This window comes from Monopterus albus, unplaced genomic scaffold (genome assembly GCF_001952655.1).
Source record: "Monopterus albus unplaced genomic scaffold, M_albus_1.0 scaffold178.1, whole genome shotgun sequence".
Lineage (NCBI taxonomy): Eukaryota > Metazoa > Chordata > Actinopteri > Synbranchiformes > Synbranchidae > Monopterus > Monopterus albus.
Window position 1 is genome coordinate 250,107 of NW_018128058.1, and position 15,828 is coordinate 265,934.

Sequence of the window (15,828 nt, forward strand, 5' to 3'; positions counted from 1 at the left end):
TAGTTTCTTTCTTTGCTTTTCATCAACCTCTTCAGAGTGTTAGACTCCCTCTATATACACCACAGTTGTAAGTTAATGTGAACACTAAAGGTCAGAGGGGGAGCTAGAGTCTCATGTTTTACAATCTGCCATCAGAGAGGAATCAGGCCTGTCGACAATTACAATAACCTCCTCCCTGCCAGGGTCTGATGAGAGCACACAGGCACACCGACACAAAGATAAGCAGAGCTTGAAGTCAGCTGGAATTATCTGGTACTGAGGCTTAGAGTAATTAAGAGCAGGGAATGGCCGCTGACATTATTGCTGGACGAACAGCAAGACTGAGAAACACCTGAGGCTTTGAAAGCACAGCACATTCAAAGAGATCTCCAGAGACTTTGAGGGTAGTACTACAACTCTTGCTGCTGCCTATTAAATTCTCAGTATAACTGGAATGAATGGTTCTCTTAGGCATAAAAGACAAACAGTACTAGCGATGAAAGTAGTATCGTTCTGTAAAGTTTCGCTGCTAAAGACGGTTTATAGCTCAGTCAAAAAAATGTTCTTCTATTGAAAGTATTAGATGTTATAAATAGGTACAAATCTTGGTTGCCCACTTATGATTGAAATTCGCCATCATCATGGTGACCTGTTATGGTTAAAAGCAAAGACCCCTGAAGAGTTATTGCCAGGTTTTAGTGACATTAATGCTACTTTACCCCATATCCAGTTCTACAGGTTGTTTATACACATGCCCATTGTTTTCCATTTGTAATCAACCTGTGGTCCATGAAGACGTAGGTGCTCCCTGGCCATGCATCAATAATCATACTTTTTTAAAGCACAATTTTCTCTTATTTCCTTTAACTTTTGTGTGAAGCACTTTGACTATTGATCTACAAAGGTGCTGTAAAAAAGTTGATATGAATTATTGCTTGTGAATCATCATCATCATCATCATCATCATCATCATCATCATCATCATCATCATCATCATCATCATCATCATCATCATCATCAACTTTATTTATATAGCACATTTAACACAGCCGAAGCTGACCAAAGTGCTTAACACAATATCTACAACACCCCTTAAAAAACATCATAAACAAACAGCAAAACAAAAACATCATACAGAAGCAATAAACAACAATAAAACAGGATCACACTAAAACAACCCCCCCATCATAAATCACAAGCTCAACAAGACACAGGATCATACTGGTTCGAACGCCAGATGGTACAAATGAGTCTTCAAATAGGTTTTAAAAGTGGACAACGAGGGGGCCTGTCTAATATAAAGGGGCAATGCATTCCACAATTTAGGCGCCCCCACAGAAAAAGCTCTGTCCCCCCTAGATCTCCGCCTAGCCCTCGGTACCTCCAAGAGCAGCTGGTCAGCCGATCTGAGGCACCGGGAGGGGCTATAGGGATGGAGGCGGGCAAGGGACGTCTGACTGAGCCCAAAATATAGTGCATTACAATAATCCAATTCATGAAAATATGTACAATTTAAAAAAGCCAAGGTGACTTTCAGGATTAAGACAGTGCCCATCCAGTCCACCCAGCACACAGCAGGGGTTCTTGGGTTGCTTCTTAGTCACAGTGGTGGCCCCTGGGTCCCAGTCAGTTGGAAAAAGTGCTGCACTAATGCAATAATGTGGCGATAATACAGCGTAGAGCTACATATCAAATGCAGTATTGACTAAATCTTATCAGTTGTAATGTCCAAATGTTGCAGTTTATTTACATATTGGGTAGAAAGTACAACCAACTGGCATCTTTTAAACAAAAGTGAAACAAAGCTCTTTCCTGACTTACACATGTCAAATGTATGCTGTAGAAATCGGTATTCAGGCTGTCATATGCATTCATATTGATTTCATAGAACAGATTTCATGAGCAACTGCAGGGTCATTGAATCCGTTTGTATGTTGATGAAATATGCTGACACGATACTGTAAGTACTGCTTAGTCCGCTGATTCCGAGTCTTTGTTACAAATGCAATTACGCCAGTTTGTTTTCGTCTAACTCTTCCTACTAGATAATGACCTTAAGGAGGGATCTCCCTCCTCCCATCCTTTCTAATCAATGCCACTTTGTGCAGTGGTTTAGTGGCACTTCATATTGTAAAGCTCTGCAATCACTCAGCATCTGAGAAGGAGCCCAGCTACAGGGCGCTTTCGCCATTTGTCTGGCTGAAAACACAGCATCAGCATGTGAAAAATGCATGTACTGAATGTGGATACAGTATATACTGTGCTTGGGCATTTAAGCTTTAAAAATATATTTAAATGTTTCATTTATACAGTATATACAGTCTTTTTACTGGCACAGCCTTCGTTCCCACGTAACATTTGCACACAACATGTTGGCTGTGAAACCCCTTTTTTACATCATTTCTAAAAATGTGCACATCATAGCAGAGCCGTTCTGCTCATTTAGACCTTCCTTCAGCCCCCAGCCGACACAGCGTGGACTTCCGTCTCATCCAAATAGAGCAAAAATAACATTTTAATTGCGTAGAATAAAATAAATAAGTGTGTAATGATAGCAAAAGAAAGTGATTAAAGCGGGAGCTCTGTTCAAATAGAGGAGCCTACTGTGGCTGAAAGCGTGATAATTAGACATTCCTTTCTATGTGTGCCAGCTACACAGATTCACTAATGTGCACTGTGCAGTCGTTCTACAACCGAGAAGTGTATGTCCATGGAATGAGGCACCCCACGGCTAATTTTAACTTTGCACTAAAGCAACCTTGCCTCTAACACTGTTTCCACTGCTGCCAAAAACACAGATTTAGTAATATAGTATGTGAGCATTCATGGCAGGTAGGAGCGTCCTCCTTCAAACTCTTCTCCTGTGAGTGTGACCAAACTACAAGCATTCATTTGGTTTTATGTGTTGTGCACACATGAGAACCACACCTGCTCGTGGCTTGTTTTCGCCAAATGGTGCAAGAAGCATCACTTTTAGACACACCTGCAAAAATCCGTGGTTGGCTCTTCTATATTTTTTACAGTAACAATAACTGAACTGCTCCTCACGTCTTTACAATAATTCGTAACAATAACTGAACTGCTCCTCACGTCACTTCACTGTCGTCTGTGTTAAACAATATGTCACTAGCAAATGCATACTCGCTGGCCCAGGACAATATACAAATCAATACTTGCTATCACAGTCAAGCATGTTGGCACCTCCGGGGAAAATTATACACAATATATAGTCTCAGCATATCTAATGTAACATCAGCTAAAGAGTGGCAGCCACATGTCTGACCTCTGCTAGTGGACTGGCAAAATTTAAAAGCCTATCAAATGCCATAACTGTCACGGTGCCTGCAAACCTTATCCATCAACATCAGAATGTCAAACAGGAGCAACAAGTCGGAAAAGCCTCAACACTTGCAAAGAGAAAAGAGCAGTGATTCAGTGTAGTGGAAGAACAGGTGGGACAATCTTATAAAGAGCCTATTAATAGTCAGGATATTTACATTAGTTCCTGTACGTGTAAAAAGTTATGAAGTACTCTCATGTGCCACAGTCCTTTTTGTCATAATAAATTACTATTTTAATTTAAAAAAAACATATATAATGAGACTATGAAACAGGAAGATGTGACAGAAGATGTAGGGTAGTGCAGTGAAATAGATGCAGTTGTTCAACATTACTGTAAAAGAAGACTGACTGGTTTACCAGTTGTACTTTCTACTGTAGTATATGATAATAATGTTATTGTACATTGAAGATATGACTATTCAGGGCTACTCTGTTTGCCAAATACAACTGTGAACTGGTTTATTCTTGGCTATTTGAAGCATTTATTCATATCTTAAACCATTCTTCACTCCTGCTGTGGTTTAACACATTCTGTGATTGTGTGGAGTGATTTATGGAACCTGAAGCTTTTTAGTGGCCCTGCAAATTGTGTTTTCTATGGAACCATAATAGGCTGTCAAAACTCTTTATCTGCAGGTAAACAGATGGCTTTGCTTGAATTGTTGTAGTCGGAAATGGCACCCAGTCATGATGTACTTCATCACTACCAAAAATTGAACACTTTCTCAAGTAGTAATTCTAAAGAACACCAACTGTGATCACTTTAATACTGGTTACCTTTTGAACCCAGTTTGGATTCAAAGTTTCGCCAGATGGATAAACACTATTCTTCCCATAAAACCTGAACTTCTAAGTGTTCACTTGTTCCCTTGCAGTGCTAAAAAAAAACAAGGGTGCAAGACTGAAGCCCTGGAAAGTTTCTAATGGATTCCAGGCAGTAGCAAAATTATGCTCTTTTTGGCAAGACACCAAATCAAATTACTAAATGGAGCGCTGTACTAATATGCTTAAACAATGCCAGCATCGACCTCGATCCCCGGGAACAAGCCGCGACATTAACAGATACTGAAGCCAAAATTTATCCTGCTGTTTACCTGTCATCTGCAGGCGAGTTAATCAAGGTCAAGCCACAGCACGTATTCATACGCTACACAACGCAACGTTAGATGATAAGCCTCTGCACATTATGTTGGTGCTACAGCTGAAGTGTATCTACAGTGTTATTTAGGACCCTGCTGTAAATATCTGCTTAACAACCCGTAATAAAACCTAACAACTGATAGTCACAAACTAATTTTACTCGGTCTTATCATAAAGTCCTCAAATTCACGACAGCAAGGAGGCTCGTAGACCAGACAAAATCAGTCTGTTAGTGTAGAAATAACCATAAGGATCGCTTGTTTTTTTCCACGCATGTTTAGAAGCAGTGTGTGAGCCTTACTTATGCGAGTAACTGATGTTCTTTATCTCATATGAAGTGAGAATTAGCTTTAAGTTTTTTTGTTTGACCTTTCAGAAATCCCTAGGCTGACGCTCACTCTGGCATTAATGTCACAGTAAAGTTAAATGATCCAAAACTAGATCCCACCTCCACCCATAGACCTCGTCCCAGTGATTCATTCAACCGAATGATAGGACGAGGAAAGATTTGCGTTTTTGGCTCCCTTTACATTCATAGGTACGTGGTGTAGCCTAAAACTGTGGGGTATAAAGTAGCCTGACAAACACGCATTTACCTTTTGAAAATCAAGTCTTCACGTGGATTTAGGGGCAACAGCTAACTGCGCATCAATGTAAAGCATGACTTGGGAGTGCCAGTCTGTGCATAAACCATATCAGCTAGAAGATTCACAGGCATACAATCCGACACAAACCTGCTGTCTCAAGTCAGTGTTCTGCTTCTTGCTTTGCGCTTTTACGCACGTAGGTTGTGGCTGCATCGCGAAATCACCTGTTATTCTTATCGATGTTGTTGGATCTCAGTGCATATGCATACAGTTTAACAGCATCAATTTGTATTGTATTGATTGTATGATGACTCAAAACACGAATCATATTGCAGCATAACGCATGTATTTTTGTGCAGTCTGGTAAATGGAATTGAAAAGAAGAAAACTGCTTCTAAGCACAGATCTGCATCTCTGCTATGCACTATAATGTTATTGTACATTGAAGATATGACTGGGTTTGCAGCGCAGATTAAATATCAATTGGACAATTAGATTCTGTAGCGATTCGTCTGGTTCTACGTGAGAGGCTAAAGTATCTGAATATCAAAGCAGAACGTGACGATGTGGAGGACGTTTTTATCATAAGCGCCATATGGTGGTAAACCGTTTTGGCATTTGATTAAGAAATAATTCAACCACAGTTGATTAAAAAAGCTTAAAGGAAATAGACTGAGAGAGAATCCCGAGAAAGGGGGGTTAACGGTGCTTATTTCACTGGAAATTTGATGAGACAGTGCGCGCAATCGATTGCAGGTGCACGGAGGTTGGTTGTTTTAAGCTGAAAGTTAAAACTAGTAGTGGTTTTACCGATACTATTTGATATTGAGACAATTTCAGCTGTGAGCTGTGTCCTCCCAAAACTATGTAAAATAAACCACCAGAAAGTCCTGCGCTCCTTGCTCGTTGCGCCAAATGGCACAGGCAGCAGTGGATCAAGCGTAAAGGATGTCGGTGTCCTTGACGCTCATGCAAAGCTTAGCCAGTAGTGTTTGGCCCATTTCCTAGCTGTAATTTCAGCTCATAATGTTACCAAATCTTTTACAGAAGTCACTCGGAATTAGGTTGTTTTCTCTGGGTCTTCTGAAAATAAAGTTGTACACTTTTCTCACACTGTCTGAACAAAACGGCTGTCTGACACAATGAGGAAACCCCTTTCAGAAATATACCGTGAAGATCTAGCTGCCATACTTTGGCTTTTATGCGCTGGAGAATCATGACTGCAAGTGTCGACCTGACTGAACAACCTGACGATTGAGTGAGCCAGTCCGGTATCTGAGAGGCAACAACCAGTCCCTCTTGTCTGAGTGTCCTAGAGCCAGACAGCTTCATGAAACCTGCTGTTCACTTTCTCAGTCACTGTAGGAGCAAGTGGTCTATGTCCCGAGCTTTTGGTAAACCTGCTTCAGAAATACGGACTAGTTTGGAGAAAGCAGAACCAACAGTTCATAAGGGGAAATGATTGTTCCGGTATCGGCTTACCTGCTTTCATGCTGGTGGTGCCTTTTGGTCCGGTTCATCGCACGATGGCTGCCTGTTTGAGGACATGCTTCTGGAGATGGGTTTGGAGACTAAAAGCGTCTCGGCTGTACGAGGGAAGGTGTGGAGGTGGGGGTGTGTGCATGTGAGAAAAAGAGACGGAAAAGGGAACAGAGAGGGAGAAAGGGAGAGACGACTATAAGAAGTAGGCTGGCATTTCTTTGACGATAATGAGCAGTCTTTATTCCTCGTTTAGATTCACGGAACAGCCCGAGCGTTTGCCACAAGTGTAGCAACGTGCGATTTTAAAATATAAAATCGTGCAAAGCATTAAACGTTACTATTCGTCAATTGAACCTCATGTGGATCAGACATGTAACACCTATGGGAACTCAGCCAGTTTAGCATATCAGCCCCTGTTTGTGGCACTCGCACGTTTTCATATTGGAGTTCATTTATTTTATTTAGGTTACTAGTAGAAAATGTTTTATTTCGTCGGCTGACTGTGTGTGACAGACCAGTTTCCATTCAAAAAAAGGGAAGAAGTTACCACAGCGTTACGCAGACTTTCCAGTTTCAGCACCAAGGAGAGCGCAAATTTGAGAAGGCAAAAAGGACAACGTACTGGTGCTGTTTGCAAAATTCACCTCTGGATACCCGCTATCTCGGGGAATTTTGAATATACATACTCCCATTGTAATACCATTCTTTCCTGTCAGACAAAGCTCAATGCAAATAAATTAAAGTCTGCAAATCTAATATTCATTTTTAAAATCCTATTTCAAGTCAAACAGGCGGAAAATCCGCTAGTGGGAGGGACATAATTAAGTTTCTGAATATCTCTGAACAAGACAGTTGCCCTCAGTTCAATACATTTCTTGAAATTAATTTCAGGTGGAAACAACTTGGATCCAAAGAGTTGCTACTTGTTCTTTTTCATCCCTGCATGCAGCCTGTTGGTCACCTTGTACACATTGTATGGCCTGAGCTGTTCTCCCTCTTCTTTTTGAAGACAGAATGCACAACTTTGCCATAAATGACCAGAAATTATTGAGATTTGCCCAAGTTTTGTAGAAAAGTGGAATTGTAATTACGGTCTGATTTATTACCACAATGCATCTGAAAGTCGGGCCTTTGTACTAAAGCCTTACTGTAGTCTGATTTGAGAGTATTTATTAATTTATCACCTGCCACACAGCCAAGATTGCTATGGAAAATAAACAGAAGATGGGAATGTTCTACTGACATCTACTGGGGAAATAATCTTTAAAAGACCTCTCTCTCAGTACGTGTGTAGGTGGGTGCTTCCTTATGGGTCATCTGCCAGCAGGAGGAAACGTTAAATCCAGTTTCATACACCTAAACCAATCAGCCCTCTTCTTCCAGATCAGCTGATGGACAGATATCAACTATTTTAATAAATATGGTCCCATAAAAGTCAGCTGCTGCTGCTTCCTCCTTCCTCAGCTTCACAGTGCTATCACTCCAGATTTCATCCCATCATCGTTAAGACTTCTATGTGTTTTCAAATTTGGAAAAGAAGCCATTAGGCAGAGTTTGAGTGGTGCCATCTTGAACCTTAGCTGTCAATTAAAATGTATCAAGTGGCACCAGTGTACTGTACTTGAATTATTTAACAATGTGGCTCATGTAGTGACTGAGGAGTATAAATTGGTGTGCTGAAATGTGGAAAGGTTGCATATAAAGTAGAGACGTTCTGTGAAGAAAATAAAACTAAATAAAACCCAGAAGAGAGGCTGTTGTCATCAAGTGACAGATGCCAGACACAGTTTTACATATTTTAACTGAGAGAGAATAATGCATTAATGGCTCAATCACTGCCTCTGTTTGGGCGATATGTTATTAGCACCACAATAATGCTTTGATGTCCTCACTGCTAAAGCCCATCTGATGACCATACCCAATAAACATGTTGGATGACAGTCAAAAAGACCCACCACATGATGCATCTGAAACAGAACTCACAGGTGATGCACATGTTGCTCATTACTCTTGTGTATGTCAGTCTTTTCAGTGTAAACAGGCACCTAAATGGCTCACGTGCTACACATGCACCTGTGTCATGCTGATGAACAGGACAGCCTCAAAGGCTGGCTTGAGTGCACTGCAATTAGTTGAGGAAAATTCAGCTTCTAAGGGACTCACTATTGTACAATGTAAGAAACGTACAGCGAACAAAGACTTGTCTTTTGCACCGTCTTTTAAATGGCAAATACATCAAAGTACATATAGAAAATTGGGTGTTAATGTACTTTTATGGTAGCAGAGAGATGTCAAGGCGGTGGTGTGGTCTTGTTTCACCTGTTGCAGCTGAAATCCTGTAGCCTCTCTTCATGATCCTGAACTCATTTGAGCTTGATAAGGTGTTTGTATGTCCCAGGCCTGTCTGTCACCTGGTGTTTGTACATTTGGATCCAATTCAGTCAATCGTACAACTGTGACAAGGAAAAGCAGTTCTACACGCTTAACCTGACACCCTGAAATGCACTACAGTAGCATACAACTGCACAGTGAATTTGGTGTTAAATAAAGACACATTAAATATATTTTTTTATTTCTGCTTTATTTTGAGGAAATGATTTTTTTATGCCATTTTCTTGGAAACAAGTCCTTGATTATTCAATCTATCGCTGATACGGTAATTGCTCTTTACTGGAGTCCAGAAAGTGTTTAAATGTCACAATGGTTTAATTAAGAATATTACACATTTACTCTTAATGAATGATTAGCTTTTTTTATTCTGTTGCACAAAGTCAAAGAAAATTACTTCAGTTTGGAGAGTGGCTGAACAGCATTCAATTGTCTACTCCTGACTTATAGTCCAAGTACAAAAGCTCTCTACCAGTATTTCAAAATAATTTCAGTTAAGAATAGGTGCAAATCATTCATTCATTTTCTACCGTTTGTTCCCTGAGCGGGGTCACGGGGGGCGGAACCAATCGGGTGAAGGCGGGGTACACCCTGGACAGGTCGCCAATCCATCGCAGGGCTAACAAAAGTCCCGGGTGGGGCCCGAACCTGGAACCTTCTCGCTGTGAGGCAACGGTGCTAACCACTGTGCCACCGTGCTGCCCAACGTAAACAGTACATCACATATTTCCTGGTAATAAACTCCTCAACTGTTTAGGAGTCTGATGAGTTTGATTGCAATTCCTTTTGGATAATAATATAATATAATATAATAATACAATTTTCACCAAGTTGTTACAGTTAAAAAGCTAATTAACAGTGGCTTAGCACCATTTTCTCTGATGAACCACTTCAAGTGCTCTCTGCAGTCAGAAGGACCTGCTGGAGCTCAGAGAACTGCCAACCGATATGAACAGCTGTTGAAATAACATGCAGCTACGACTTAAACACTGTTACTTTAACCCTTTAACCCTTATTTAAGGAAGTATTTAAGGAAAATGTCAACTTCATCTTACCTTTGTTCAAAAATTAGATGTTGCTCAGTCCTTTTCCTTTTTATGCTAATCTTGTTTATACTCCTGTTTACAGTGTGTGAAGGAGCATTTTGATGTACTGTTTCACAAGAGTCTGGTGACCTGCCTGCTGCTCTCTACTATGTTTTGCTGAGCTATTAGTCGTTTCATTTGGTAGTGCCATTAGCATGAGAAACCTACAGTTTTAGTGTATCCAAGCTGCTGATGGATACACACCCATTTGATTAAGTTAAGCTTATCAGTATGTTCTCTATTAAATGAATGTGAAAGGCATTACTCATACTGTAAACCCCCGAACAATTAAGGACCAAACTTCACCTTTCACCTTAGCTTCACAGAGCTTTTAGCCATATTTAGCTCATTTCTTTTCATTAACTGATCCATAAAATTTACTTCCAACATTGGGCAGCTTTTTTATATTTATTTTTCTTATTTTGTTAGCAACAAAGATCTGATAAACAAGCTACACCACCCGCCCAGCGACAAATGAGGAAGCTAACACCTAGTTTGAGAAGAAAGCTAAACATCTAACAACTTGCGAATTTTGCTTAGATTCAACAGGTGGAAAAAGCAGCACAGCAAGTGAATGTTAATGCTGCTCCATGTCAAGGGGATCATCATTAATGACAGCCATAACTTTTTAGGCTAATTATATGTTAGTGTGTGTGTTTTCAGGCTGATATCTCCATTTTCCAGCCTCCAAGTGGCCAAAACCATTTTTGTTAATGTAGATTTAATTGCTATGTCGCCATCTCTTAGGTTCAGGTTGCATTGCGTTAAATATTGAACAGTTTAGATCAGACTGGTGGCCAGGGACGTAGTGAGTCAAACTGAGTCAGGTCAGTGGTACCTAATGGGAAACAGAACCTGTGGATGCAACAAAAAGAATGAATCAGGTTTTATTTGTAAATGGACATTTTCTGGTTGCCTTTTTCATCAGCGACATGTAGCAACATTTGAAACCATAAGCATTTCAAATCATCAAGGTCGTGTACCTATTCATGGTCAGTGGTGGAAATATTAATGTGTGCAAATTGTTAAGTTTGTCTAGTATTTTAGGGTGGATTTTCACTTCAAGCTCACATTTTATTCCCATATACAGAAAGGGGATAAGAGAGTGAAGTGGCTTATCTACCGTGCCTGGGGTTAATTGCCCTCAATCCAGGATCTGCTTTTGAGTGTTTCCACGTCTCCAAATGAGTTCATTAGCAATTCTTTGCAATTCTTTTATAGTGTCTTAATTGAGGGTAATTAAGTGAAGTGATGGCATTAGTGGATTGGTGGACAAAGCATCAAAACCTCTGCTAGGGGTGTAGCATACATAAATATGTCATTAATGGTGACACTCAAGAATAAACCCCACAATCTCTTATTGTGCAAAAGCTTTAGATGAGCAATGCGTTCATGTGCCGGAAATGTTTTTTTGTTATTTAGATAAGTGGGATAATTGGAATAGGGATGAATGATGTACCACAGTGCAGATGTGCAATAGTGCTTTGTTGAAATTGTGCAGACCCTGAAGGTTTGACCCTGTGTCTTAACCCTCAAGAACCCATACTATACCTCTCCTCAGTGAGGACTTGGTAAAAATAAGTAAAAGTATGAAACTGAAAGAACGAATCAACGCTTTGGTATAAAAGGTTAAAGGGTTACTTCACTCAGATTTTCTCACTTCTGTAGTTATGGCTTTAAACATTAAGACATACAAAAGAAAGGAAGTCTGGTCATTGCTTTTATACTAAGTTTCTCCAGCTCTTTATAATAAATGTCTTGAAATCCTTAAGGGCTCTGTCTGTCAGGACGCCAGACACGCTGAGCAAAGCAGAGCCTGAAGCATCCACATGTGAACTGAACTGTTGCTAATGATGTAATAAAAAGCCATATAGGAAGCAAAGTTGTGAGTTCTCACCCCACGTGCGAATTCAGTGGTTTTACTTCTAGTTTTGACATATATACTGTATAACCATTCAAACGTTCAGACACGCTTTCCTATTCAACCCAGTGGGGAGCTTACTGGTAGTGTATCTAAGATGTCTTCTGTAGGACTTCCTCTTCAATATAAAGTGTTTTGCTCACAGCACATTGCTTCTGGTTTTGAGTTATTGACTACAGTGTTTTGGTTGGGATGAATCTCAACAAATTTAGGCATTGATTCTCAACATATGTAGTACATCTACGCCCTGAAGCTTGCATCATATGAATGGCTGTGGTCAGTCATCCCTCACCTGTCCAGCTCTCACCTTGTTATTACAATAAAAGGAAAGAAAGGCAAACATTACTTGTCTTGGCTACACAGGCTGTTGTTTTTGCTTTACTCTGATTCTGTCCTGTTGAAGATACTGAACTCCTTTTTAATGGTGCTTTCACCTGTGATTTCAAAGAAGGTAATATAAGAAGGCACTGCCTTTTTGTTTGTGTAGAGGTTCTTGTAGCTTATAAACACCTCACAGCAAAAGATCTATGCAGCAGTGGCTCACAAAGACATTTGTTATGTTATAAAAATGCACCATAAGAAGCTATTTGCCCTTTCGATATTCAGGTGAGACACAAATGCTCAAATTACCAGTTTAAAATCTGTCCAATTGTGTCAGGCGTCATATCCGTAATGGAAACTCGGGCTTTGTGAACAGACAGGAGATATTTAAAAGTTAAAAATGTCTGTTTCTTCTGAGTTTTAGTCTTCAGTTACCCCCTCTCATCTTCAATTTTTAAATTATGTCTTACTTTGATAAGGATGTGCTATTTCATACAAAGACAACTGATAATTACAACAACTGCCCCTGAAGGAGTGTAATTCACAGAAAAAGCAAAGTCCATTAAGAGCTGTGTGCTCTGATGACAATGAATTGTCAGGGGTGATTAGATCAAAAGCCAGACCTGGAAAATTGTTCCAAAATGTCATTTGCAAAATTTTTGTTCATGCAAATTGTGAGCAAGCAGCAGCTGGAGCTGTTTTAAAAAAGTGTCTGTCACTGGATTATTAACTGAATAGAAATCTGGTAGGAACTTTTGTGAAACAAAGATCCTGCTGTATATCTGTCTGAGCAGCTGAACCTAGACGCTTGTATTTGCTCCTGGTGTGTCATTAAGTTACTTGACCAAATTCAGAGTGATTCTGTTGGAAATGACAGACTGATAGGCTGAGTCATAAAAATGCAAATGCTTTTTTATGGAATACTTTTTCTTCATTTGTTTTCATATACTGTAGTTGCATATTGTGTGGACGACAACAAGCTGGAAATTAGATCTGCACAGAGTATTGTCGGATGGCCAGTGTGTGTCTTCTCATTCTTGTAATCAAATCTGACCTGTGATGAGCTCCATCAGCTGAGGTAACTGCACAAAATGAAGTGGAGAGCGAAGGAGGTTAGAGCAGGACTGTGGAGTAAAACAGTGCAAGATCAAAGATTCTCAGCCAAGCATGGCTCCCTTTGTCTCAAAATAATAAGAAATTGGAATTGATTATACCAAGTGAGCAAGACAGTGCAAAGGAAATTTGAACTTATTGCTGCTGTATGTAGGAGAAACTCAGAGGAAGGAGGGATGCACTTAGTCTGCGCTGACTGAGATACTCAGTATGAACTCTGTGGTGATGATGATTCGTCTTTGTCCTTGTTTAAAGGAACAAATTCACCTCCCATCCAAATAACACAGATGCAGCAAGACCTTACCCTACATTCAGCTAACCAAATGCTTTTTGTAACAAAGGAACCGTGCTGCAGTTGCTATGAGCTGATACTGGGTTGGAAAGGCGGATATTGTAGGAAAACCAAGTGAAATTAATTACTTTACAAGTTTCAACACATTCAGTTCAGGAAATGAATTTACTTTCACAAATGAGTGTGTGTCATTTCTAGGAAATGGGGTTTGTCCTTGATGTGGGCGTGAGCTAAAAACAAAATGCGTTTTATTGGCTAGGTGTGTTGAAGACATAATGTTTAGATGGAGTTTTTACACAAAGGTATATTCACAAGGTATTGCACTGACAGTTGTTAATGTCTTATACAGTCATGGGTTCAGTGTTCACTAGTGGGATGGTGCGGGGCAGAAACTGTCCCTGTCCCTGGTTGTCTTAGTGCACAGTGACCTGTAGCTCCATCCAGAGGGGAGGAGTTCAAACAGATTGTGTCCAAGCTGTGAGGGGTCTGCAGAAATTTTCTCTGCCCTCCTTTTGACCTGTGAGGTGTACAGGTCCTCCATGGAGGGCAGGCTGGCACCGGTGATCTTTTCTGCAGTCCTGACTGTCCGCTGGAGTCTCTTCCTGTCCTGTTTGGTTGCTGAGCCAAAGCAGACAGCGATGGAGGTGCAGAGACTATGAAAACAGTTTAACCAAAAACAGTTTTGATCCATTTTATAGCTGAAAGTATCAATTATTTTACAAAAAAGTGATTATTGAAGAACAGTGTAAAAAAACAGGTTTTGTCCCACAATTTTCTTTAGCTGTTGCTCCTTATTGGTAATTATCCTTCACATCTGCAGGTTGACAGACACTCAATTTATCAACAGAACAGAGATTACTCATCTACTGTGCCTGTTAGTTTTTCTGTGGTTTATTACACAAAACTAGTAAACATCAAGCAAAACTTTACCCAGTTTCTACTTCTTGAATTTAAATATGTGCTGCTTTTTACACTTTTGTCAGTCGTGTCTTGTATACGTTGGCTTCTATTTGTACACAAACCTGTGTGTGCACTGCTTCTCCTTGCAAAATGTGACAAGACAAAAATGAATAAAACTTCATTCTTATTAAATCTTTTGCAATTACATTTTAGCAAAAATTACAGTTCAACAAAAACATTTGAGTGTTTTTCATGTACAAAGAGCTTTACATTCATGAGATGTCCACTGACAGGTATCTGTGGCTATTCACGAGAGGTGGGTATATATCCTTTACAACACTTTACCTCTGAACCTTTGGCTCAGGAAAAGTGATGAACATTTTAACTATATTCATACGAAATAAGTAACTATGTAATTTAAGTAGTCCCCAGAGTAATCAATACTTAATGTGGCTGACAATGCCTCAAGCAGAAATAACCTTAACAGTCATTTGTAGCAGCAGTTGCAACTTTTTCAGGTGGTGGCTGAGAAAGATCTTTGTGCTCCACTGTCAAGAACACTGTTGGGTATTATGGCAAAGTTCAGCAGTATGGACACCGGTAGTGTTGAGAAGAGAAATGCTGGTACCTAGCATTAAGTTTAAATCACTTGCTGTGATGAGAGTAATGAGAAACCACCAGAAAAAGAATGAGAGATGGGAGTGGCTTTTATTTTTACATGAATTATACTATAAATTAGAGTGGTTACGTTAAGTATCACCAACCACAATCAAAGAGAAATTATGTGGTATGATTAACTGGAGAGATGGTCAAGCTCTGTATATTTATGGATACAGTATAATGAGGAGACACAATCTCACGAAGAGGTACAGTAGCTAAGGGTACATGCTATTGCAAAATACTTATTTCTACAGTGAGAGAAAGGATTACAGTAACAAACATGATGCAATGTATTGCCTGGTAATTTCTTCCTAAAGTTAATGGATTTAGGACATTTTTGGATCATCTTGCTGAGAGGTTCACTCACATGGATGACGTGTGACTTCCCATTAGTCCACAGACAGCGAACCTATCGGTTGTGCCTATGAATAAGTTTGCGTTGACTGTGAGGGGGGAAAAAAGTTGTGCCCATGATTACAATGTCCGCGAGACGTGAAAGGAGAACCACAGGAATCCATCAATGTCCTTTCACAGTTCATCAGAAAGGGAAAAAAAAACAGAGGCAAGAAGAGTGTGGAGTTTTGTCTGGCAAACAGCAAAAATACCAACTGTGGCTTA

At 39.9% G+C, this 15,828-nt stretch overlaps 1 protein-coding gene across 2 annotated transcripts in view; it reads right to left on the minus strand.

Moving 5' to 3' along the window:
• Positions 1-6,707, minus strand: part of chrm2a (cholinergic receptor, muscarinic 2a) — a 62,985-nt gene extending 56,278 nt beyond the window's left edge. For both annotated transcript variants that reach the window (XM_020616741.1, XM_020616740.1), the window contains exon 1: positions 6,531-6,707. The gene's annotated coding sequence lies outside the window, so the exon portion shown is untranslated. The remainder of the gene's footprint in view (positions 1-6,530) is intronic.
• Between the last annotated feature and the right edge of the window lie 9,121 nt (positions 6,708-15,828).